Raw genomic sequence first — 6,948 nt, forward strand, 5'->3', positions numbered from 1 at the left:
CCTTTCAGTTCTTGCGTATCATATACTACGTAAACAGTTTATCTACAAAATTTCATTTCATTCTAATTCAACATCCACACTTCACCCCCGAACATATAATTGGATATGCATTATCAGACACGATGTTTGTACATTTATATTTGTAACACATGCTCATATACATGTCATGTATAATAAAAAAAAAAAACAATAAAATAAAATATAATATATATATAATAATATAAATTATATATATATATATATATATATAAAGAACCCCATAAAAAAAGCCAAAATAAAGAGAAAATACTATATTTCAGAGACTGCTGTCTCTCTCTTCAGGTAGATCAACTACCTGAAGAGAGAGACAGCATCTCTGAAATATAGTATTTTCTCTCATATATTTTGGCGTTTTTATGGGTCTTCTTTCATTAGATTGGAATTCTGTTGTAACAGAACATTTTTACCAGTCATATACATATATATATATAATATATATATATATATTATATATATATATATATATATATATATATGTATGAACACAGGTATGTACTTAGCTATATTGATATATAGGTACGTAACCGTGCAATTGTCAATCGCGAGAAATAGAACGTGATCCACCGGTGTCCTCCGGAAGCACAGGAAACCAGCGTGGGAAAATAGTGCACAACTCACATCGAGGTGGTACCGACTCCGTCAACAGTATCGTATTAGTTCTAATGGAAGCTCAATTTAACATCGTTTCCCTAACAAAGATTATCGTCATCCAGTTTGCTTTACACACGTACTCTGACAAATATCAAGGTGCGATTCGAACTCCAGCTTACTCGGGACCCGTCCAAGCTTTTCCCCTGATGCATAAGTTGCAAACATTATAACATTATTCCTAACTTAACATGAAGCATTCTTCGTAATTAATACTTATAATTAGTATTACTCACTAACAACGAGGATCAAATAAAAAGGACACAAATTAAACACGTTCATGTATTCTCAGTTATAAGTGAAAACACAAAATAACTGAACAGAAATATAGCTTCTGAATTCAGTACATCAAAATAAATTAAAACTTGCTAAAATCTACGGCTAAATAGCCCAATGTTTTAACAACAAAATTGAAAATAATTAATTATATTTTATTAGAAATAATTTTTCTCTACTGTATAAAATGCACATTATTTATTTTTTATATTTTCATTCTAATAAATGATTCATAAATATCCTTCCCTGAAATTACTGTATCTTTAACTCAAAGTAAAGCACATTTTCAAACCTTTTTTTTAGGCTTTCCTACCAGGCCCCCCCCCCCCCCCCCACCCCCCCCCCCCCCCCCCCCCCCCCCCCCACCCACCAAAAACAACAGCAACAGAGTAGCTTGTAGGCTTACTCCCCGAGTAATCAATAATGTATATTATACCTTTAGAGCCTTTCTCTTATTATCATATTTAATGCACTGAATTTCTAATGTAGCTGACGAGGCATAATTATGCGGATTGTTATAAAGACTTCCGTTGCCAAGTTTTTTATTTTTTTTTATTTTTTACTGACTTCTGATTTACCGACTGACAAAAGTATGTTTTATCCTATACATGTTTGCTTTGCCATTACAATTTCTTTTATTGCTTACTTGGGGAGTAAGCCTACAAACTACATTGTTGTTCTTCTTCTTGTAGGGGTAGGAAAGGTCTATGGCAGAGCCTCTAAAAAGGTTTGATAGAGGTTTCGTGTTGTGTTAAAGATAAAGGAATCTTAGGATAGGATATTTATGATTTATTTATTAGATTTAAAATGTAAAAAAAATAAATAATGTGCATGTTAAACAGTACAGAAAAATTATTCCTGATAAAATATAGCATATTTAATTTAATATTCGTTGGTAAAACTAGGCTCTGTTTGACCAATATTTTAGCAGGTTTGGTTTATTTCGTGTACTGAATTTAGAGGCTATGTTTCTGTTCAATTATTTTGTGTTTCCACTTATAACTGAGAATACTGAATGTGTTTAATTTGTGTCCACTTTATTTGATCCTCTTTGTTTGTATGAGTACTACTAAGTGTGAGTATTAATTACGAAGGCCACTTTACGTTAAGTTAGGAATGTCATGTTTATACTTATGCATGAGGGGAAAATCTTAGACGCATCCCCAGTAAGCTGGAGACCGGATCACGCCTTGTTTTTTCTTGTAGATACTGTGTAGCTTTTACTATTAATGCAGTTTACTTTATGGTAATACCATAACACTTCCCTCTCGTATACTTAGAGATATCTTGTCTACTAATAATGGAAATGGTAGTTAGACATTTTTTCTCTAAAGACAACTTTTGAAGAAATTTATCCATTTACATTCCTCTCTCTCTCTCTCTCTCTCCCTTTCTTAACTTGGCTCACTGCCAAGGATTTTTTTCTGAGTGCACTACAAAATTGTTCATATTATTTGGAAAGACGCCGCTATTCTTATTATCAGCAAAGAGGCATTTATTTAATACCGCATCTGTCCACTTTTCTACTGGTTTCACAAAACATTCCCTTGATTTCAGAAAGTTTAGCGAAAATTAAACTTAAATCATTCCAGTGATGTTACGAAATTAGATAAACAAGTTTTGATATCGAAAGAGCCCCGTAGGAGGTTAGTGCCATCAGTGGACCTTAAGCGGTGCCCTGTAGGCATTACTTAAGGTTCCTTGCAGCGTGCCTTCGGCCCCTAGCTGCAACCACTTTCGTTCCTTTTACTGTACCTCCTTTCATATATTTTCTTCATCTTACTTTCCACCCTCTCCTAATACTTGATTCATAGTGCAACTGCGAGGTTTTCCTCCTGTTCCACCTCCCAAACCTTTTACTGTCAATTTCCATTTCAGCGCTGAATGATCTCATAGGTCCCAGTGCTTGGCTTTTGGCCTAAATTCTATATTCGACATATTCAACTCAACTCATATCGAAAGAGAGAAGGACGTTTCTTTGTTTGTTTCCGCAAACCAAATGGGTCATTGGTTCAGACACACGCGGGCAAATTGCCGTTTAACCCCAAAGATTCACTCTCTTCCAATGATAGGGGTCGAGTGACTGCCTGATTCATCTGGCACTGCAAAGGCCACCCACATATAATTCATGATTGTGCTTAGGGAAGTTGATATTATAACGGCGTGACTGACTGAACGTTCAACTAGATTGTCCCCTGTAAAGTACATCCAAACAGCAATGGCCGTTTTATTCAAGGGTCAACGGGTACGTGACATTTTAGTCAAGGTACGAAAAGTCGGTTCTCTTAGTAGCTTTTCAATGTAGTTCCTTTTTCTTTTTCCTTTTTTTTCTTGGTAAAGGAACGAGGAAATCTAACGTGATATAATATAATATATATATATATATATATATATATATATGTGTGTGTGTGTGTGTGTGTATCTATATATATTATATATATATATTATATATTATATAGTATATATAGAATACACTATGTGTGGTAATATATCACGTATGTCCATGATTGTCTGACTGTGTACATGTATCTCTGTGTATGTTTATGAATTAAATGAGGTAATCTAAACATCAAAAATTAAAAATTCACTTTAAGAATTAACTCTCATTTAAGGTAAGATCTATACTTTTTTACAAATGAAGATCATTCGAGCTTAGACACAAAACAGATTTGAATCAGAGCTTTGATAAAAATTGTCAAAAGACCATTTATCCCTTCAAGACGCAGTTGAGAGAGAGAGAGAGAGAGAGAGAGAGAGAGAGAGAGAGAGAAGAGAGAGGATGGTGGATGCTGGTACACAGTGCATCATATTTTTTCAAATGACTTCTTGAAGAACTTTGTATACTCAAAACCAACTAGCTCTGTTTCTGAACTATATTTCAGCATACAATCGCCGTCTAGTTAAAGATGTCCTTCTTTATTGAACAATACAATATTTCCGTACCTAAATATTTATTATTTCTATAAAAGAATAATTTTTATTTATTGTGAAACTTGTTAGAAGTTACTATGGTGAGGTTACAAATAGTATAAAAAAAAAAAATAGGCCACTGGGAGTTCTAGATTCGAAGCTCAGTACCCACAAGAAGCATGTCATTTACTTGTCAGTTGCACTTTGCAACGTTTAGAAGGTGTTGGTTTTTTATTTTTATTCTCTGTATGAACTATTTTTTCTATCCTATAGCCAGTTTTAATATATGAAGATCCAAGTCCATTCTGACTTCGCTGCGGTGTGTTAACAATGTCAGTGTCACTGTGTGGTAACAATGTCGGTGTCACTGTGTGTTAACAATGTCAGTGTCACTTTGTGGTAACAATGTCAGTGTCACTTTGTGGTAACAATGTCAGTGTCACTGTGGTAAAAATGCCAATGCCAAAATGTGATAACAATGTCAGTGTCACTGTCACAATGTGATAACAATGTCAGTGTCACAATGTGATAACAATGTCAGTGTCATTGTGTGGTAACAATGTCAGACCTTACAGTCCTTACAGACCTTACATCTTGTTCGGGTTGCCCCAGGTCCCTCAGTATGAGGCACCTCTAATGTCTACCAGAGAGTTGCTAGTACATCTTCCGGTATATTTTGCATCTTCCAATCTTGGATGGTCTGGGATGCAGTTTAGATATTTGTCGAGCTTATTCTTAAACACATCTACGCTCACTCCTGTTATATTCCTCAGATGAGCTGGCAACGCATTGAATAGACGCTGCATTATCAATGCTGGTGCGTAGTGGATTAATGTCCTGTGTGCTTTCCTTATTTTTCCTGGTATAGATTTGGGCACTATTAATCTACCTCTGCTTGCTCTTTCTGATATTTTTAGCTCCATGATGTTTTCAGCTATTCCTTCTATCTGTTTCCATGCCTGAATTATCATGTAGCGTTCTCTTCTCCTTTCTAGACTATATAATTTTAAGGATTGTAGTCTTTCCCAGTAGTCAAGGTCCTTAACTTCTTCTATTCTAGCTGTAAAGGACCTTTGTACACTCTCTATTTGTGCAATATCCTTTTGATAGTGTGGGTACCATACATATTGCAATATTCAAGTGGACTACGAACATATGTTTATAAAGCATAATCATGTGTTCAGCTTTTCTTGTTTTGAAGTGCCGTAACAACATTCCCATTTTTGCTTTACATTTTGCAATAGAATTGCTATTTGATCGTTGCATAACATGTTCCTATTTATCATCATCACACCAAGGTCTTTAACTGCTTCCTTATTTGTGATTGTCTCATTATTAGGTCCCCTATATGCATATAGCTTTCCTTCTCTGTCTCCATAGTTTATTGATTCAAATTTATCAGAGTTAAATACCATAATACCATCCTATTTACCTCTGCCCAATCATATACTTTGCTAAGGTCTCTTTGTAGCGCGTTCCTATCTTCATCACAATAACTTTCTCTACCTTATTCTTGTCATCGGCGAAACTACTCACTACCCGAGTCCTTAACATTACTGTCTATGTCTGCAATCATAATAACAAACAGTAATGCAGCTAAACACCGTACCTTGTTGGCACACCAGAAAATTACCTTAGCTTCATCCGATTTCTCATTGTTTGCAATAACTATCTGTTTTCTGTTGGGTAAAAATTCTTTTAACCATCTTCCTACTTTATCCACTATATTATGTTCTAATTTTCTTCGCTAATATATTATGGTCTACCTTGTCAAAAGCTTTTGCAAAGTCTAGATAAACCACATCTGTTTCATTTACGCTCTTTTCATATTTTTGTATGTTTTCACGGTGGACTAACAGTTGGGTTTGTGTACTTTTTCCGGGTACAAAACCATGTTGTCCTATATTAAACAGATTATTTTTTATTAAATGTTTCATAATATTTTTCTTCATTACCCTTTCATACACTTTCATAATATGTGATGTTAGACTCACAGGCCTATAATTACTTGCCTCTAGTCTTGATCCACTTTTGAATGTAGGGGTAATATATGCTAATTTGTGCTCATCATAAATCGTGCCTGTATCTACACTTTGTCTTAATAATATTGCAAGTGGCTTTGCGATAGAATGAACTACTTTCTTTAACAAAATAGCAGGAACTCCCCATCAGGCCCTGCTGCAGCTCCATTTTTAATTTCATTAATAGCCTGCACAATATCAGCTTCATTAATATACCCTATGTCAGCTAAATATTCACTATTTCGTCCCTTACTTCTATATCATTATCTTCATTATCTATTCTAGGGGTGAATTCTCTCTTATGTCGTTCTGCCAATATGTTGCAAATTTCCTTTTTTTCATTCGTTAATCTCCCTTCAATTCTTAGAGGACCTATTTCTATTCTTCTTTTATTCATCTTTTTCGCATATGAGCATAATATTTTGGGGTTTTGCTTGATATTTATTAGGGTTTTTTCTTCCAAGTCCCATTTTTCATTTTCTTTTGATTGTATAATCTTTTGTTCTGCATTTTCTATCTTACTTTTTAGTTCTATAACTTTCCATGCATTTTTTTCTTTTGCAAGACCTTTTTCCACTTTCTGATTTTCTGGAACAAGATCCTTCGTCTCTTTTGGTATGCATGACTGATGTTTACTTTTCTTCTTCGGTATAGTTTAATTTCATCCACTATTTTCTCTAATATTTTATATAATATCTCCGTATTTACCCTTATGTCATCACTTACGAAAATGTTATCCCAATCTATGTTTAATTCCTCATTTATTCTGACCATTTTATATTTTTTACGTAGTAAGGTTGTGTTTTCCATATCCTTCCCACTTTTTCATTTCTTGCTTATCTCTGTTTTCACTTGCTTTGGAATGGACTGTAATTCTATGACATTATGGTCTGAAATACTCACATTATAAACTATTATTTCTTTAACATAAATTCATCTTGTTCACAAATACTAGGTCTAAAGTATTTTCCTTTTTTCTTGTTGGCAGGTGATTTATTTGTTGAATGTGTATCTAGTAGCATATCTAATTGCTTTTCGAATTACCTCTTATCTT

Source organism: Macrobrachium nipponense, chromosome 28, assembly GCF_015104395.2.
Source record: "Macrobrachium nipponense isolate FS-2020 chromosome 28, ASM1510439v2, whole genome shotgun sequence".
NCBI classification, from domain to species: Eukaryota; Metazoa; Arthropoda; class Malacostraca; order Decapoda; family Palaemonidae; genus Macrobrachium; species Macrobrachium nipponense.